At 35.5% G+C, this 20211-nt stretch overlaps 1 protein-coding gene and 1 pseudogene across 7 annotated transcripts in view; one reads left to right on the top strand and one right to left on the bottom strand.

Annotated features, from left to right (window-relative positions):
• WDR72 (WD repeat domain 72) overlaps positions 1–20211 on the bottom strand; it is a 196411-nt gene that overhangs the window by 46136 nt on the left and 130064 nt on the right. The window lies entirely within an intron of this gene.
• LOC118600476 lies at positions 7826–7944 on the top strand (annotated as a pseudogene).

Consider the following 20211-nt stretch of genomic DNA (forward strand, 5'->3'; position numbering starts at 1 on the left):
TTATATACCGGAATCTGTGCTTAGCATATAAACTGCATTATCTCATTTATTCAGGTCATACCACACGCAAGATATTCCACAGAGATTATGCAGCCATTTTAGAGAATGTACTCCCTTTGAAAAAGGGTTTTTTTTTTTTTTTCCTCTCAGGAGGGAGTTGGAGAGAGTGGACAGGTTGGAACTTTTTGAGACAAAATCCATCAATTGACTGACAGCGCCTACATATTCTTTCCCCTAAATTGATGCTTAATGATTGTTATTTTTTTCTGATTTCAGAAAAAAATATAAAATAAAACCAAAATAAAACAAAGCTTATGTTCATAAGTTAATAAGTTGTGCGTGTTTCTGTAGGTTGTGCATGGCAAAACTGGGATTCGAATCCAGGGAAGCATTAGTTCAGAACAAGTGCTTTTAACCACTTCAGTATCTGTTTGGGATGGAGAAAAGTTGATGCATTTGAGATTTATCAAAGAACAAAACTGACAGAATTAGTCAACTGATTGGATGCAGAGCATAAAGAAAATACATATCAGTATTGTCTATGAGACTGGGAACCCAGGAAGACCTAAAATTGGAAACCAAGGGATGGGCGTCGGTGGGGGGTGGGGTGGGGGAGCGGTACATTGATTTTTTAGTTTGAGGTGCTGGTGGGAGGTGAAGTAAGAGATGTTTCTACTGTCTGAGAGGCAGGAGACAATCTGGTCTGGAGATGTCAATAAGGGCATCATCAGCACATAGGTTCTATGCTGGGAAGTCACTAGAATGGATGAGCTCACCCATGGAGCAATGTTTCAGCAACAGGCCACAGATGAGAGGAACATGAAAGAGACTAAGAATAAACCAAGAGGTAAGAAGAGAGGAAAGAAATCGAGATGAAAATGTTATCTCTGAAGCCAAATAAAACCAAACTAAAAGAAAAACACTTTGAATTACTTTACAAAAAGATGATTAATTCTCTCTCTTTTTTTATTTCTACAATCTCTCATATATTATGAAAGTGATGTTCATGAAATGTTCCCAAACACAAGAAAAGAATCGATTACTAACACATCCCCACCAGTATTATCTTGTGGAGGTGATAGTCCGGGAGAAAATGGCTTTCCGTAAGCTGGCTGAGAGTCCTGATACATTTCTTTAAAGCTCTAATAACCATGCAGAGCAGTGTCAAATTGAGGATTTAAAGGCAATGGTTATAGTCTCAGGAGAGTGTCTGGGAATGATTCTTATGTACCTGACATAACTCAAAAGCAGGGGAGTAGCACTCAATGGCTAGGAGAATTCTCCTGCACCACCTCATATAAATCTACGGAGGGCTACCCGAAGGTTTATGTGAGCTGTGTGTCTAACATGTGTTAGAAAATCAGTCTCGTTATATTTTCCCTGTAAATCCTTCCAGGAGTCTTCTAGGTTTAAGGGGGACCTTCACATTTGGAATCGAGAAATGAGTATAGATTTTCTGAGACTGCCTAGATTGGGTAATATGCAGTTCATACAATGTATTTGGGGGGAAGAATATGTAGGCGCTGTCAGTCAATTGATGGATTCTGTCTCAAGAAGTTCCAACCTGTCCACTCTCCCCAACTCCCTCCTAGGAAAAAAAAAAGACCCCTTTTTCAAAGGGAGTACATTCTCTAAAAGTGGTCACATAATCTCTGTTGAATATCTAGTGTGTGGTATGACCCAAAGAGATGGGGCTGATTTTCTTGCTTAATAGTTTACAGAATTCACTTTGCAAATTACAAATAATTTAAGCAAATTACATTCCATTTCTGAGCTGAATACATCTAAGCTGAAAATTTATAACTGGACTGAAATATAGAATAGAAACAATTTTTTTGTTTTTAAACTGTTTTTTATAGAAATAGAAGCCTTGAAAATTATAAAATTGTAATGTTATTAAAATATTCTGAAAATACAATTAAATTCTAATATAAATGATTACTATTTAAGTAAATTAATAGCTAAATTTGAAATTTTTATTTAGTAGGTAAAATTTTATATTTTATAAATAGGTAAAAACACTGAAAAAATTATTTCTAAGCTTTATTAGAAATATCTAAAATTCAGTATTCCTTCTTCTACCAGTTTTATATTCAACATCAATTGCTCATTATCCTGAACATAACAAACATAGTCACCTTAAATAACAATAACAAAAAATTATTACTTATGATGTTCCAAATCAAGCTTTGATTTTAGGCATTTTTTTTTCTCCTAAGTTTAATTAAGTAAGTTCTACTTAATTCCTAAGTATTAGTCAACAGATATCTCATTTTTTAACTAGGTGGGCTTATTTATATCAAATGCAAAAGAGTTCTTCACCATTTAATGTATGAATTACAAATATGTGGGTCACCTATATGTGTAATATGTATAGAAGCAAAAGCTTTATTGTTGTCATTGTTGTTGTTGTTGTTATTATTATTATTATTATTATTATTATTTTATTATTTGGCGCTGAAACCCTAAAACAAATAACGGCAGCTTTAAAGAGATGTTCCTCTTAAGCATGCATTCTTTATTTTTACAGATCCTTAAGATGTTTAGGATGGTGAGATCAACATCAATGGAGTAGAAAATGGGGATTTTCTAACCAATTTCAAACCCCCAAACAGTGACTCTGATTTCTGCATCACCACGATTTGAATAACAATAACTGGGAGCTCGCTACCTCAAGGTGCAGGCTGTTCCAGCATTCAACAGACCTAAGAGTTTGACTACTTTTCCTTAAATATGATACTGTACATAAGTCCCCCGATATGTCTAGCAATGGTTCTCACTCTGACTTGTGAAACAACCCCAACTGTGTTCTTTTTTATGAGGGAGGTCACTAATCATGTCTCCCATGCTAAGATTTTATTTTTTGAGGCAAAACATTCCTGTTTCCTCTAGTCATTCTTCCACCTTATGGTTTTGAAAATCCCTCATCAATTCCTGCTCTAAAAGCACGACTGATCATCTCTAGCAGGACTATAGACCATCTTACTCAAATATCACACAGCTCCATGGACAGGGTTATTATTTCCCAGGAGTTGGGCACGTGGCTTCTAACAATGTGACCTGTATTATAAGCATATACTCGAGCATACATTGGTATGCAAATTTTCATTGCCTTTTGGAATTTAGAACAAAGAGTGGGGAGGGGGAAATTTTTAATTTGTAAAATAATATTCGATTTACCAATTTGTATTAAGCGTAATTAGGAGAATTAAAAGATTTAAGAATATTTAAGCATAATGGGGAATTTACTGAAACATATACAAAGCCTAAGGTTTTCTTCCCTCTTTATAGGACTTATAGTTTGTTCTTTTCTGCACATGTGATCATTCTTCTTTCTCTCTGAAGATGGGTCTTCTATGATTTGAATTACTGTAGCCAACCCATCCCTGTCTTTATGTGGTCATTCTGATCTACATCAAATAGAAACTGCATTGAGCCTCTACATTCCCAGCTTCCAATTTCTGGAACAGAAAATCTCATTTTGTCCCAGGTGTCTACCCAGTATTGGTCCAATTAGAGATGAATGAGGTCATAAGGTTACATGACCAGTAGCTCATGCATCTGCACTGTAGGTCTAGGTTCTCTGAAAGGTCATGAACAAAGCTATGGGAAAAGGAAACATCAACCAGACAGGCACCCTGAGAGTTGTCTACTGTAATACTTTTGAAGCATGTGTCTATTGGCTAAAACACATTATTAACTATAGAGCCAAGATTGATAGCATCATAGAATAGTCACACTCTGAATCACCCATTCGAGTCATGAGAATCCCATATACCAGGAATTTCATCTGATACCTGTGCATTGGCTTATGAAGCATTTATTTGCACTCACAAGACCAAATATAGAATATGGGTGCCACAAGATATAAGCCACCTGGCCATCTTTAACGAGGTATAGTTGCTATAACTTGAATTTAGCCCCTCCTCTTGAAATACTCAGGTTTGCTCTCATAAGAGAAATGATCTCATTTATAAGCACCCCACCCCCCAGGATGCCATTATGTGAATGCGTAAATATAATTGTTTTATATGTCTTTTTGGTTTGTTTGGTTTGGTTTATTTATTTTTGCATTAGTGGTGAATTATGAAAAAATGAACTACGAAAACAATGAAAATTTAAAGTAGGTGGTCTTTAGTGAAAGGTGTGTTAAAGTGATTTTACACTCAACAAATCAGAAGTAAGTTGGTCTTCTGCCTAAGACAATGTTTTTGTAGGTACACACTCTTTTTTTCTTCTTGTGATCTTTCTCACACATATAAAGCTTAAATTAAAAAAAAAAACCTCTTAATATAAAAATAGGAGAAATTTTCAGGATCTAGGGCTAGGCAGAGTTTAGTTGGACTTGACTTCAAAAGCACAGCCCATGAAACTAAAAAATTGATAAATTAAACTTCATCGGTTAATTTTTTTTTTCTCCGTGAAAGAGAATATGGGAACTTTAGACCTTTCTCTGGAAATTTCACTCAGCAGACAGAAGCCAACTTGACTAGAGATGACTGGGAAACAGCACACCCGCTGGGATGGCCTGTAGCCAGTGAAAGACTGATACAGGGATTAAAAAAAAAAAAAAGTCCAGGTCTTTTGTCACTATCCGTGCTGTGCTCCAGGTATTGCTGTCCTGGAACCACTCCTGGGATTCACCAGCACCCAGCGATCAAGGCTGTCCTTTGCAGAGAACCGCATTTTCTACCTTTTCACCACAAATACAAATTTTCCACAGTGACTGGGTTTTTATTAATTGGAAATCCAGCTAAAGGAAAGCACCATTATATTGCTATATTGAATACCAGTGCCCTTAGAACTGGGGCTGGGAGAAGGTGGCAAAATTTCCATCAGGAGACTCTCTCCCGTGGTCTGGTTTTCATATAGTGCCAACCAGCTCTGATAGCAAATGATATGTTTGAAAAACTATCTTTTTGTCTGTAACATTCAAATATCATCTAAGTTAACTTTATTCCTCTTTTTGCTAAGTATCTTATTTTGTCCAAATGATGCCCCCCCAAAATGTGTATGTGAGTATGTCTGAGTACGTGTGTATGTGTATATTTTATTCATTTTAAATTATCATTAATTCTAAGTGTGTTATCAATTTTATAACAGCTGTTAGACTAAAGAAAATGCCACATTAATTAATCCATATTTTGTATCAATTCACAACACATTTATTCATACAATACATATCTCTTTCTTTTCCAATATCCTAATAATGTTGGAGTCTGATCCTGTGTGTGTTCAAAGGGTAGGATTTTTCTGATTCAATTTTGGCTGCTGCATTTTTGTACAGGATCATTTAATGAACTGCTTTCCATGACTCTTGCTTGTAATTTTAACTCTTTTATCAATTTTAACATCAACTATTTCATTTGCATTTTGTTTATTAATGTTATCGTTTTACATTTGTTTTTATTTCTTTAATTGAATGATATATTTCAGAATATTAAACAGATCCTCTTGAAAACTTCTTAGTCCTTTATAGTGCATGAATGGGTTATAAGGATATTCCCAGGTTGAAATTTGATGCTCTCTTATGAAAGGTTTACCCACCTCTACTGTCTTTAATTCTATCTCTTCATGTGTGACAGGCAGTCTTTTCTATACAAGGCAGTATTTGTTTCAGTTCTATATCACAGTGTAATCCTTTGAAAGCTATTTTAAACAATTAAAAATCCAAACTTAAATTAAAATGTAAAGAGTGATACAAGTGCAAATAATTCAAACAAGATGAAAATGAACGAAGAGTGCCTTCTACACATGGCTAAGTTCATGCATAGGCAATGACACTCATTCTTTGGGCGACTGGCAACAGTCCTTAACTTCAATTCACGCATTCATTTAACAAATATATTTATGTACAGCCTAGTATTGATAAGCATTTGACCTAGGTACTAAGGAAAGAGGATGAATAATAGAGATAAAATCTTCACTCTCACTGAGCTTTTTTTCTTCAATTATAAGAGGCACTCAGATTTCAGGAACGATAAAAATGTGAAGAAATATGTAAAATATGTATCTCAGAATAGAGAAAAATGATGTAGTTGTAGGGTCTTCTAGATATTCTAATGTAATGCTTTCTAACACATTTAATTTTAGTAAAAACTCTTCCTTTTTAGACTGCTTTAATATTCACATATTTCCCTTGAAAAGATGTTTCTTCCATTATACAATTTCTAATGCAAAATACTGCAGTTCTATATGACAAGTGATTTAAAATGCAGATCTTTATTTTCCTTTTATAAAATAAATTAATGGAGAATTTACATAGGCTACATCCCATTCATTTCCTCTATATTCAGATATGAAAAAGTGGTTATGGGGAAGGGAGAAGGAGTACATAGGTGTTCACAGAGGTGGTGCTGGGTAAGATGAAAACAATTCACATTTCAAGCCTTCACTTCAAAGCAAGGAAAACTTCCAAAGGACACTTTCCTAGAATGCATTTAAACAAACTGCTAAAAATTAAACAATAAATCCACGTGTGTGTGTGTGTGTATTTATATGTACATTTACGTGTATATATAGTCTATATATTTATGTTAGTTTTAACAAACATTTCAGAAAGCAATATAGGGAAATTAGTAGAAGACTTTTTTTCATGTGAGTACTAACATAGCTTGTTTCAAACTTAACAGGAGAATCACTACTAATTGTATTTGAAAACTGCCAAGTGAGCATGTACTTTCATGTGCAAATGTGAACTTAATCTTTGATGTTCAAGGGAAGTGATTCATGGCCAGTTTCCACAATATGCCAAGGAGATGTTGTATATCTGGGTGCTGACACTTTATGTATTAGGCTATAATCAATACTATTGGCTACATGCTATGTCGCTGAAATAAAACTTTAATTACGAATACAATGCAAATAAAATTTTAATTACTAACACAAACATTTCTGTTTTGAAATGTGCTAACCCTGTGTAGCCCCTAACACAACTTTATTACCAAGCATAAAAATCAACCTAGGGTTTAAAAATTTTAAAACCTTGCTACTTGAAAGGTACAATCTGAGTCTGCGTATAGTTTTTTGTTTTTATGCAAACAGACCATACATATTTTGAGGGAGACTAAACTCAGTTTCCTCATCTGTAAAATGGAGATAACAGTTCCCAGTCACAAAGTTGTTAACATCATTAAATCAGATGTGTGCTAAGCACACGGAATATTTGGGATGCTACTAAAATTGGAGAATGATAAAAATTTGAATTTGGGTATCGATGTCCATAATTGGGTTAGTGTTAATCTGTGCATTTCACCAGCTATTGTCAACATCCACAACACAGATATTTAAGATGTTAAGCCTATGCAATCATTTAGCTCATTCAGCTATCTCATAGGGTAGAACTGACGGCCAACTTCTACAGGATTGAAAGAAGATGTCTCTGGAGCCCACTGGAACAAATGGTCTCCCTGCTTTAGACTCTTAGTCCCTTTGATTTTTGATCCATCTACCATATTGAGAAATAACTAAATTATAAACCTGGAAACTTCCTAGTACCTGCAGTATGGCGTACGAAACCTTTCACATTGTGGCTCTACCTCAACTTTAAGTTGCTCCACTCACTCATGAAATTATACTCCTAAAATAGCCCTATGACATGTGTTATTGTTAGTTCACCAGGTATCTAACCCTCTCTAGATTGTGTACCAAGGGCTGTACTTCAAAGTACAAGAGTTCGACTAGGGACAGGTCAACCAGGACATGCCTTGCTATATCGCCGAAGATAATCCTACTTGAAAAGATTCCCTTTGTTAGTATCTTTCTCAGATCCCTTTAGATATCACTAAGTTGAACGTTTTGAAATTAAATTTAAGGATGTTCAAGGGTCTACAGCCATGCCACCCTGAGCATGCCCGATCCTGTCTGATCTTGGAAGCTGAGCAGGGTCAGGCCTGGTTAGTACTTGGATGGGAGACCACCTAGGAAGACCAGGTGCTGCAAGCGTTAAAAAAATAAATAAATAAATTTAAGGATGTTCAGCAAAGAGAAGTAAGATATAGTACCACCCCACTCTTCCAAAGCTCTCCATAAGCAGACTCGTAAAGGACACACCTTAAAGTAATCCTGTGTCTCACTCCTTTTGGTATATGTAGAAACTTGTGCAGTGTCTATTATTTATTAGGCAAAATTTAGATGCCTGTTTAACGTTAATTCCTTTCCTCTTACCGTCCTTCCCAAACCTTGCAAATATGCACACATAGAATTTTTCAAACTAAAGCTTCACAGTATTAAGTAAAAAACTCAAATTCCTATAGGAATCTGGTGACAACTGAAAAACAACAACAACAACAACAACAACAAAACAGGTTTGGTTGATGCTGAGATGACCTGGAGAGCACACACTCACTCTGAAAAGGTTGTGTCTCATGACAATCTACTGCTCAGCTCCAGTCCAAATGACACTAAAGTGACAACTCAGTATGACCTCTCTTGCTATTTTTCATGAGACGTCAGAAATTCATAACATTTTGTGAAATCTCCTGGTTTTTATATGTTAGTTTAAGTTTTTTATTTGTTTGCCATGAAGTACTGTGTAAATCAAACAATACATACCCAAGGGACCAGTTTGAACCTATACTATAGAGCCCTAAGACTTGGCAATCTTTAGAAATTACTACTATACATCTGAGGGTGAAAAGGTCCACTGCTCCTTCCAAAAGACTAAGATGTTACTTGTAAGCACCCAGACTATTCATGGCTGGGTTCCAGCAGGCTGTCTTTCTTTCTATAAGAAGTTTGGCCAGTACTTCGACTCATAAAATTACAGCTCTCATTTTAATCAGCAAGGAAGAATTTCTGCACTGTAAAATCTTATTAAGGGAATTTGATTGCAAATTGAATATGGTCCAGCACCTCTCCAAAGCTCATTTAAGATATTCGATATTTGAGAGAAAAAGCCTAAATGGGCACGTTAACTATCCATTTACCTACACTAGTCCAGATTCTATCCCTGCACTCTCAGACCATCAGAAAATAATGTCTTGGACCATATTACTTAAGTCAATCAAAGAGATGGCTTCTGAGCTGTGGCTTAATATCATATTTTTTGATTTTATAGATGGCCGATATACAAAAATATCATATTTAAGAATACTTTTGGTACTTCAGATAGCTAGTTTGAGGTATATTCTGTGTGGTTTGTTACTACTTTATATTGTACTTCATGTGATAAATTCCTGAAAAAATAGTTCCAGGAAAGGGTATTTATCCTCACAAATGCATGTGTATATGATATCTTAATGAAAACCATTTATTTTATTTAGTCGCCATGCCAAACTTCAAAAATTACATTAAGTGAGAATAAGAATCTTAGGTATGTTTCTGAGTTTTTGAAGCTCTTACTGACCTTCCCTCATTATTTGTCTACTAATCTCAACATTGGTTTTGGGTTTTAGATAACTAGGAAAAACCCACTTCTGATAGTTTGCTTTTATTCAAGTGATTTAATTGTGAGTAATCAACATTTTAAAATTTACTTACTAACTTTTCTATAACATTATTGCTTTAATTTTTTATTTATAAAAACTTAAAAAAAAATAAAGAGAATTTCACTTGTAATTTTGGTGAGCCTCTGCTCCTAACATATCTTCTTCATTACTTATAACAGGGCTTTAAATTTTAACTGTAGAAGTATATTGTTTATGGTTTTAAAAGCATGCTGCAATTCTAGAATTCCTAGAATTGTCACCTATTTGTTTATCAGATATTTATCAAGTATCTTGCTGGGTACCTGGCACTGGTGTAGGCATTAGAGAAATAATGGTGAGCAAGTTAGACATTCCTTTCCCATCACAGAGCTCACAATTTCACAAGCAGATAAAAAAACCAGGTAATGACAATCAAGGGCAATTAGTATGGTAATGGAAGTACAGGGTGTGTCACTATCCTATTTGGGGGGAACAGAGAGGGCATCCCAGAGAATGTACCGTTCAGTTTGAGACCTCAAGTTCTCATACAACGGTGGGAGAGGGAAAGGTTTTCAGGCAGGAGTTGTCTGCTCAAAGGTTTTCAGGCAGCAGTTGTCTGCTGTCTTTTTCACTGTTGTATCCTCAGGACCTTGCTCACTACTTTATAATAAATAAGAGATGGACTAGAATGTGCAAAGGCTAAAAGCCATTCGGGGATAGGTCATTTGGAGGAACTGAAAGGGTTTGGTTTGACTGAATTGTAGATTTAAAGGGGGATACGAGGAAGCAAGATGAGACCAGGGGGACATCCAGTGGCCAGTTGAAAATGATCGTTGTGAATTACTTAAATAATATTCATTTTATCAAAAGAGAACATGGAAGCCACACATTAAAATGACAACAACAGAAGTAAAAATGACAACAACAAACTTTTCCCCTTTCTACATAAGAACTTGACCTTTGGTTAACTCCAGCTGGATTTCCTTGGTAACTTGACAAAGGCAGAATGTCAACATATCTCAGGGTAACACTGCCAATTGTGAAAATGACCTCTCATGGTTAAATTGCATCTGGACTAAAAGGGAATATAAGTGAACCAGAAAAACCTGACACCATAGCTTTGGGCTTCCCTGTGAGTCAACCCAACAAGCCATGCCTATGGATTTATTACAAGAGACATAAGGCTGTGAAACAGGGCGACTTTCACAGATGACCTTGGACTACTGTAAGGACTCCCCAGGAGGAAGGCCCACCGCTACCCTGCAAGATGTGGTTCCAAATCTTTGTCCTTCTGAGTAGACAGGTACCAGGTGTGGTGCACGGTTGTCACTTTGTGAGTCTGAATGTTTAGTTGAACCTAAAGAAGAACACTTGCTGGGCATTATAGCACTGATGGGTTTTAAGAAGGAGAGTTAATATGAAGAGATATGTTTTATAAGATCACTTTAGCTATTGAAGACAACTGCCTCTGGGACAGGTTATTCTAATAAAACATTAACCAGAATTAGTTTATATCCTTGCTGGAATAAGTTGGAAGCCTACAATAAGGGGGAACGGAGAAAAAGCACCCTCTATTTAAGTTTCACCTAGGTCTAAAGGCCTTTAAGCCCATCAATTGGGACTTGTAGGAATGCAACCTGGCTTCCATATCTTTTTGTGTGTGGTTCGTCTACCACTTATTGGAGGAAAGATTAAGCTTGACTGGAAAATAATAACAAGTAGAGGAAAAGAAAGAAATACTAAATGGGGACCACCAGACAATTATTTTAAAATTGCAAATATTGGAAAGGATTAGGATTGAATACTGTCTCACTCCTTAACTATAACTTGAAGTGAGTCACTGGGCCTCTCTGAGCTTCAGGTTCCTAGGCAGAAAACAAAGGGCTTAGACTCAATGACCCCCAAATGATCTTGACTCGAAGATCACGTAAGTCTTTTATCTGAGTACCACTCATATGCCAAGTACTCTACTCCCTCCCCCATATAAAGACATTCAAAATCAGGTAAACACCAAATGCCTGTAAAAGAAAGATCAAAGAATGGGGGATAGCAGCTGGAGTCAGTTCTTAGTCCAAGGTGGAACTGAGGACTTTGTTATGTCTCTACACCCAAATTTTACCCTATGTAACATGGTGATCATATCTAATGTAAAGAACTTCATGTGCTTTAGATTCCTCAAGTGGCAGGTGCTATGGAAGGCTCCGACTGGCCAGTCTAATCTGAGATTACCCAAGATAGCTATCCACATGTCTAGAGTACTTACTGCAACATTTGCCCACCATTAACTCTCAGTGGCTGCTGCTGATTGACAGAATTAATAGAGATAATTAATAATTCAGGTGCTCCTGTGCTCTTCGACCATCTTGAAGACATAAAAATCCAGTATAATTTAAGGCTAACATCTAATACAAAATGATGCAAAGTGAAAATAATAATAATTTTAAAAAGTATGTCTCCAAGAGATCTAAGCAGTTTCATATCTTAAAGGGACACTAAAATGTACTGAAAAATGGCTATGTGACATTAAGAATGCAGGGGGAAACCTACATTTTTACAAAGAGTTTTGAATTAAAAAATTTTAGTGAAAAGCATTGCGTGTACTTCTAGGAAATCTCATCATGATCTCAGGGAAATAGCTATTTGTAAAAGAGCCCTGAACTGAGTCTATGCCAGGGAGCATTATTGGAAAATGGCCGGCTCTGACGACTTCCTGGAATTCCTCTCTGTGCAAGTCAGCAGCTTGCCTGGCACCAGCTGGGCACTAAACTGAGGCACTGGGAAACCTAAGGGCACATTCTAAAGTGACATGGTATGCAATTTAAAACTTGAGTCTTAAAATGAGATAGCCAGACAATATCTCAATGCTATTCAAATCTTGAGATCGGTCTTCTTTTTTAAAAATAAAAATATGACTAAAAGTGGCCATTAAAAAATAAAATTGAGGTAGTTTTTAGGTACATATTTTTTCACTGCTACAATTTTGTACTAGGTGCAGAGGTGTGCAGAGAAATGAGATACTTCTCTCCTTATGACCATGTCCAGTAGTTTCCAGCCTGCAATCCGTGGACTCTCAGCATTTCTCAGAGGGAACACATAATCATCTAATTCACATTTTCTGTTTAAAATATGTACTCTAGCTATTGTTAAAGAACTGTGATTTCAAAAGGCAAATGTTTATACTAATTTTTAATAAACTTGGAAACCATGAATCCATTGATTTATGCTGCCAAATAACTTTTTTGTGAGCAGATCCAAGATTAATCTTTAGGCCTATATTTAAATTTATATCATTGATTACTGAGGTTGTGTATGTGTGTGTTATAATGTCAGTAGTAGATATTCCACTCATGTAAAATTATACAAACAAGTGTAATTGTGTGTACCAAGACAGATCATATTTTTCCTACATCAATTTATCCAATCTACAAAATGAATTGGATGTTGAGAACAAGTCTTTATGACTCTCTTCCATCTAATTTCAAAACTCATAATTCATTGAAATATCTTTGATTTCAGTGTTTAACTTTGTAACATGTAAATTATTATAAATTAAACTAAGATACAGTTTATTTGATTACTTCATTTTTACAAAATATTCAGATGCTTACAAAATTTTAAAAAAACACCAAACTAGATAATTTTTCAAATAACAAAAGGAAGCTGGTTATCAGTAAAAATCTTTAGAAATGTTTATGCTTTACAACCGAGATGAAAGATATTGGTGAAGCTCGGCTTTATTTTTCTAATATTTTATAAATTTTACATTATGTCTGTGTAGAAGATCCCATACAAAGAGGGAAAAACCTAATTTACTTCATAGCATAGAAATTATTTTATAGTAATTTTCTGACATTTAAGCAACTATGTATATGAGGACAGCACACAGCCCTTTCCTCTAGTAATCAGAAATGGAAAATTTTAGAATTTGTGTTTTAAAAGAGCACTTTATACTAGAAAAAGCCTATGAAGGTTTACTTGACTTTTTCCATTTCTGATTTGATAAAAGAATTAATACGTTTGGATTACTGCTACACATTAAAAGAATAAATTAAAAATATTACAATTTATAATTATGCCTTATGAATTTGAGAAAATGACTGGGCAAGAAGAGGACAGAGAAAGTAAGACTATATTCAATACAACTAAGAAGGGAAACCTGCCAATTGTAATAAATACAATGACTTATGATGCCTTCACCCTCTTCATATAGTTGTTATAACTGGAGCATCTAAGTGCTTTATACCATTAGTCACTACTATATTGCAGTTTCAGTACCTTTTATACTTATGATTTATGTCTACGGAATAACCAGAAAAACCATATATGCTTTACATACAGATTCTAGGAGACAGAACTCAGTTAAGTAAACTTATTTTTTAAATCCAGTTCTGTAATGGTGTTCTGAGACACGTGGCTTTCCAGTAAAGCATACTCCTGTAGCTCACTTTCTACGTATGGACTTCTTCCAGGGCTCTACTGCTTTCTTAAGCTATATCATGGCGGAATCTTATCCTTTATAATGTTTTGGAGAAAGCTGAGGGTGGCGCCTGCACAATTTGATTTGGTGTAAAAATACACACCAAATCTGATTTCTGTTACATTAAGGCATTCTCTGACAAAATATAAAGAACAAGAAATGAAGTGAATTGTGTTTTAGAAATATCTTGCAAGCTTGTTTCCCCGAATACCTGACCACTAATTTTAAAAAATGGATCAAAACCCACTTTAATTGAATATTTAATAGATGATTTAATGGTTAAGTTAAGATACACTTTAAATGCTAAATATAAAAATGATTTGTGTTGGTTTACTGGAAATATTTGTAATATGAGCAAACACATATAATAAACTAATATTTGAAGCAAATTTACTATGGAAGAAATGAAATGACTATTTTCAATTTATAAACATACTACATTCATCAAACTATATTTTTGACTAATAGTTGGCTTTTATAATATGAATATCATAACAGAGGATTGCCATTACAGTAGCAATAGTTTATCTCATTTTTTAAATGCGTAATATATTTTCCTTTAAAATGAGCCATTGAAAATATAAAAATGGCAATATCCTCCTAGAGAAAGGCTTGCATTTAATTAGAGGGAAATACATCAATTTTCATAAATAAACGTACTTACTCTTGTAAATTTATCCTACACATGATGCCCCATGAAACAGGGTGATTTACATTAAAGAATCTGAGATTAGCAAATAGGAACATAAAATATAGCCTACGGCCATTTTCCAAGTCATATCATCACAGCAAAGGTATGTAAGTCTATTGTGCCCTAGTTTCCCTCTCATTGAAAGTCAAAGGCTCACTTCATTTGCTATCAGTAAAGAGAAATAAAGACATGCCAAAACCTTTTGAAAGTGTTATGTAAGTACTAGAAAAAGATCATTTGAAAATAATCCCCCTAATTTTTTTTTCATTTTCAGAAATTAATGTTTAAATAGATATTTTGGGGGTCTTGAAATGGCCATTTCTCCACAGTACATTGTATATAGACTATAGTTATTTTGGAGAGCTTGGATTATGACATCCCTAAGAAAATTCTAAAAACTCCTTGGCATCCCTCAAAATTAAACACAAACACATTATGGTATCTAAGTACTACTATTACTACTGAAAAAAAAAAAAGACTGATTCCCTTTTATTCCTTTTCATTATGAGAACCTCACACGAATATTTATGTGTATGCTACTGATTCATACAGGCGAGCAGATAATTCTACACTGTGTTACAGGTATTCTTCCATTACCTTCTGTTTCATAGTGTTGGGTATACCATATAAAAAGTAAATGATACTGCCCAATCTCAGCAGTTTGAAAGAAACATAAATCAATGGCATAAGGGAGGCAGGTGATGTAATGACTCTAGACTTAAGTAGATGGCTTAAAGAGATGGATCATGAAGTTTAACCTTTAAAATTATTCATTGGATATTAATATAAACACACAGAAAAACACATTTCACAGTTACTTGTTTTTTTTTTTTTTAATTCTATTAATGAAATCAAGACTTGTTTTTAAAGTGGTAAAGAGAAATAATATATTCTATTCCTGGAAAATATCTAATTGCAAATAGTAAGCCTGGTCTTACTTAATGTTTCCGTTAAGGATGTTTGTAAAAAAAGAGGTAAATAATGTCTATATAAATACACTCGCAGACGCACAATGGATAGTAACACTCAAACTCGTTAATAAATGGTAAATGATACAAATGCATACAAAGGAGATGAGAAATCAGACCAAACATTGGTGTATACAAGTCAGGAAAATGTTAATAACTGATTCAAGGAGGGAGGGAGATTGAGATAATGGCTAAATATATTCCAAATTAGCACCAAGAACCACAGCAACTCAAAAGCTGTCACTAACATGATCTGGACTTTGATGACCCTGAAGGATATTCGGCGTTGTTTATACCTAAAAGCAGGGAGGCAAAACTTCTCTCTTTTATGTAATGTGAATGTAATTTCTTTTTCATGTGGGACATGAAGCATGACGTTTCCATCTAAATAAAATAAAATACTGCTTTACAAGTAAAATACTGATATTTTGACAAGATTGGGACATGAAGGGTTTTTTTGTATCCCCTTCTTTACTCACTCTCCATCTTGTACTGAAAATGTCTCATTTTTCTTAAAATAATTTGTAATGCCTCTCTTGGTCTTTCCAGGGAAAGCTCCACTTCAGAAACTTTACATTCTAGGTGTTTCAACTTTTGGTTTTATATGCTGCCCACACCAAACGTATCCCTACGTTACATGTCCCCGTGTCTGTCCTCATGTTATTCATTTTGCCTGAAATACACTTCTCATGCCAAGCTCTTTCCCACTGTCATCAGTTGGGTCCTCCTAGAAAAAGATGTTAGGATGAAGTTAGAAATGCAAAAGGTATGTTGGGAGTAAAACCCAAGAAAGAAAAGGAGCAAAAGCAGAATTGGGTCAAGAGCTCTCTATTCACAATGCAGATCTTGTTAAAGTCTCCATCTGACCAATGAAAACTCCAGAACAAAATCAGGTGTTAGAGGTCTGAATGAACCAGAAACAGCTAGGTCCTTGTACCTCTACCTTGCTCAGTCATTGTCCGAAGAAGAGTTTGACCTCTGCTCCAATGCAGGGACGAATTCTGGAGGTGCCAATAGCTGGAAGCTGTCAGCCAGCCAAAGTCTTCACAGCTGAGCAAGGAGCTTTCTTACAGAGTGATCTAAGCATTGTATCTCTCCATGTCTGCCAAACCATTATTATCCAAACCACATATGAATGTCTAGTCCTGTGTGAAGCCTCCAAAAATCATCCCCAGGCAATTGGTGGCTCTCCATGTTTCCATAACAATGTGAACTTTAGTATCTCATACCACAATGTGGCCTCATTGTGTTTAAAGGACTTGACCTTTTGGAAAGTAGAAACTGCATCATATTCTTCTCAAATTCTAAGTAAATAGCTTGGGAAACAGAGCACCTACATATAACATATTCAAAAGAGGTAGAGGAAATCGATGGTTGGATGAACCTACCAGCTTCATAATCGAACAGCTTAGTTATTCCCTACTCTAGTTCAGAGACATTAAGGCATATACCTTGCATATGCCAAAGGACATTATGAACTTCTCAAAAAATAATTTAATATACTTTAAGTACTAATAGGCTATCGTACTTTAAAGATAAGATGTGTTAAAAATTAGTACATTCTACACCAAATTTTTGTTATGTTCCCAATCATTTAATGAACTGACCCTGCGTAACACTTTCCATCCATTATTCTCATTTTCAGTTTGCTCAATTCACAGACTGGGAAAGAGGTTACCTAATTTTTAAATTCTAAGATGTACTGTTTTTATTTGTATTGTAAAATAATAATTTAATTTCAATGGTAAAATTGGGGGCTTTCTTTAATGACTTCCTTGGAGAATGTTTAGTAGTTCAGTAACATGCACTGTTCATCCAATAAGCCAACAACACTGACTCTGTACCAGGCCCAGAGCCAGGCTTTGAGGACACAATGATGAAAGAATAGGACAAGAAGCTCTTTTTCTTGATTTACTACACAGCCTGGGAAATATGATCTAAGTATAAACAACATGGGTGAAGCACAAAGAAAGGAGAAAACACAGAGCTAAGAACGGAGCTTTAGTTTGGGTTACAATTTGGTTTCATCTCTCCGTGCACTTTTAAAGAGGAAGAGAGGCAGAAACAAAGAAAGGCCTCAGAACATACAAAATTCTTTTCCAAAAAGAGGTTCTCAGCAGGGTTGGTACTGCCCCCTAGAGGAAGGCTTTGGAAACTGCTGAGGTGAGGGGCGTTCAGTTTCCCCAGTGATTGCGGAGACGCAGGTATTTAGAGGGCAGGGACCAGAATTGTCGGATGTCCTGCAATGCTCAGCACAGTCCTTCACAATGAACAATTGCCCTTATATTTCACATGGTTTCCAAATATTTCACTGGACATTCGTGGAAGGGGAAGCTCTGTTTATAATTTTGTGAGCCTAGAGCCTAACTTTATTTTACACATAAGAATCTTTCAAGATTTTTAATATAACCCGGATTTCCTAGGAAGGCCACTAACCGTGTATATAATATTTTGCTGCTCTTGTTGTCCAGAACTTTACCAATAAAATCCATTTGGACACCTCTGTCACTAACAGCACCACCACACACATGCAGGGGCCTGAATGAATAACTGTCATCTTCTTAGTGATGGGATTTGTCCCTGTGAGCATTTAATTAAATCTTTTAGTATTGCCATGCTCGAGCTTGTCCTATTGAGACACATATTATTTTGTTATAAATTATTCCTTTTTCCTTTTAACTTGTATCTAAATAATGTGAGTAGATAGGTTGTATTACTTAGGAATTTTATTTTAGAATTATAAAGGTGGTATTACCAAATATTGACTCTAGAGTCAGTGCTAGGATTGACAGGAGTTGAGAATCACTACAATTTAAGTTTTCTAAAATTTTAAGACTGATCTCATTCTGATGAGAAGACACCTAAGAGGTTGGGAGAGTGTTCACAATTACAATGTTCTTATGTACAGTCAGCAATTAAGTGTGCTATCACATTGCCCAGAATAGTAGGGCTGGCTGCATGGCTGCATAGACATAAAGGGCCTATGTTCACCTGTATGTAGCAAGTAAAAGAGAAAAAATTAACAACTTCTCTTTGAATGGTCTTCATTTCTTGTAGTTTCTTCTTGGGTGTTGAAAATGAAATATTTTACCATATTTTTTTAAGCATTAATTTTTCCTGGTGGTTCTCTAGGCAGAAAAAGTGCTCTGAAACTAAATAGATATATTCAAATAAATGTCTCTGGATTAACACTTTAGAAGAAAATCATCATCCTTGTAATTATCTTTTCCATTCTCTTCCTACCTACAGACTAACATATTATTTAGCATTTCTTCCATTCTGCCTTAGATCAGAGTTTTTCGATACATGTCTGTCACTGTCATTTATCATTCATCTACTTACTCAGGCAACAAACATTTAATCATGAGCCACGTGATACATTAGCTGCTAGGAGCACAAAATTAATAAGTTCCAACTTTTGCCCTCAAGGAGTTCAGAGAGATGGGGAAAAAGGAAGATAAACAAACAATTAGTTTGCCAGATGATGTTTAGGTATACAGTAGTTTTGACAGATATACAAATGTAGAAAGTGATGTCATCAAAAATTTTAGTACCTTACATTGAACCCTAGACATAGTAACAGGTAAGTTTTGAAATTATCCAAATTGTTTCAAAGCTGAAAATTGGGCAGACACATTGATGAATTAAAATGAAAAAATTAGGCTCCTGCCATCAAGACAAATGACATTCTGACAGAATGGGATATTGCAATAGCATGGGGACAGATGGATAATTTTTCCTTTAGCCACCATTTCTCCAACAATTGCCTTGCTGTGTGCCAGATACTGTGATATCTGCCGGGAATACATGTTCTGCTTTTTCTCTCAAGGAATTTAGTCATACAAAATTGTTTCCAGAACTAGAAATGCATATCCATGTGGCTAATAGAATTACATTTAATGGCGGAACTAATATCACACAAAGTCCCAGGTTCAGAATTAGGAGAGAATCTATAGGGAGGAGGCTGATCCAGGTTAGCCAGGTTGAAAAGAGGGCTCTAGGTTTGTAGCAGATCAGGAATGAGCCAGAAGTCTAGAGAGAGACAGATAGGTCAGAACCCAGGATGCGAATCCAAATACTGAGAAAATATTGTTTGACACAGCAGCTCCTTAAATACTTTCACAGAGAAGCCGTAGCTGAATGAGGAACAAGAAGATAAGTTTTAGGAAAGGCTCAGGGCTCTCTAAAAATTCCAGATTAAAATTAGATCATAATAAAATGAGTAGTGAACAGCCAAAAATAGCCATCAGAAATTAGAAGCGTTCTAGGTGATTACAGACTAGATTCATTCATGTGTCTATTTTTAATTTTTTTGTGAGCCTGCTTGCTGTGTGTGTACTTTGTGGTCCTAGGATGATGACACTTAGAAAATACAATTTTAGTGCATATTACAAACTATAGCTGGTTGCTAAAGAAGAGCATTCAGCTGAATTTCCTTGTCTCCTTTTTCTCTTACTAATTAGGAGTGGGCTGAACCTTTAGTACGAGTTATCCCCCAGTCCATCCATTCATCCTTCCACTCAATAAACACTTATTACCGGCTACTAGGTGAAGGACCATCCTAGGTGGTGGGAGGGAAAAAAGATAAATAGACCCGACCCTTGTCCTTGAGGGGTCAGTGTTGGGAGGCCAGTTTCAGCTTGGGAGAACAATGGCACAAAACACATC

The sequence above is a fragment of the Rousettus aegyptiacus genome, unplaced genomic scaffold (assembly GCF_014176215.1).
Source record: "Rousettus aegyptiacus isolate mRouAeg1 unplaced genomic scaffold, mRouAeg1.p scaffold_m13_p_3, whole genome shotgun sequence".
NCBI lineage: Eukaryota > Metazoa > Chordata > Mammalia > Chiroptera > Pteropodidae > Rousettus > Rousettus aegyptiacus.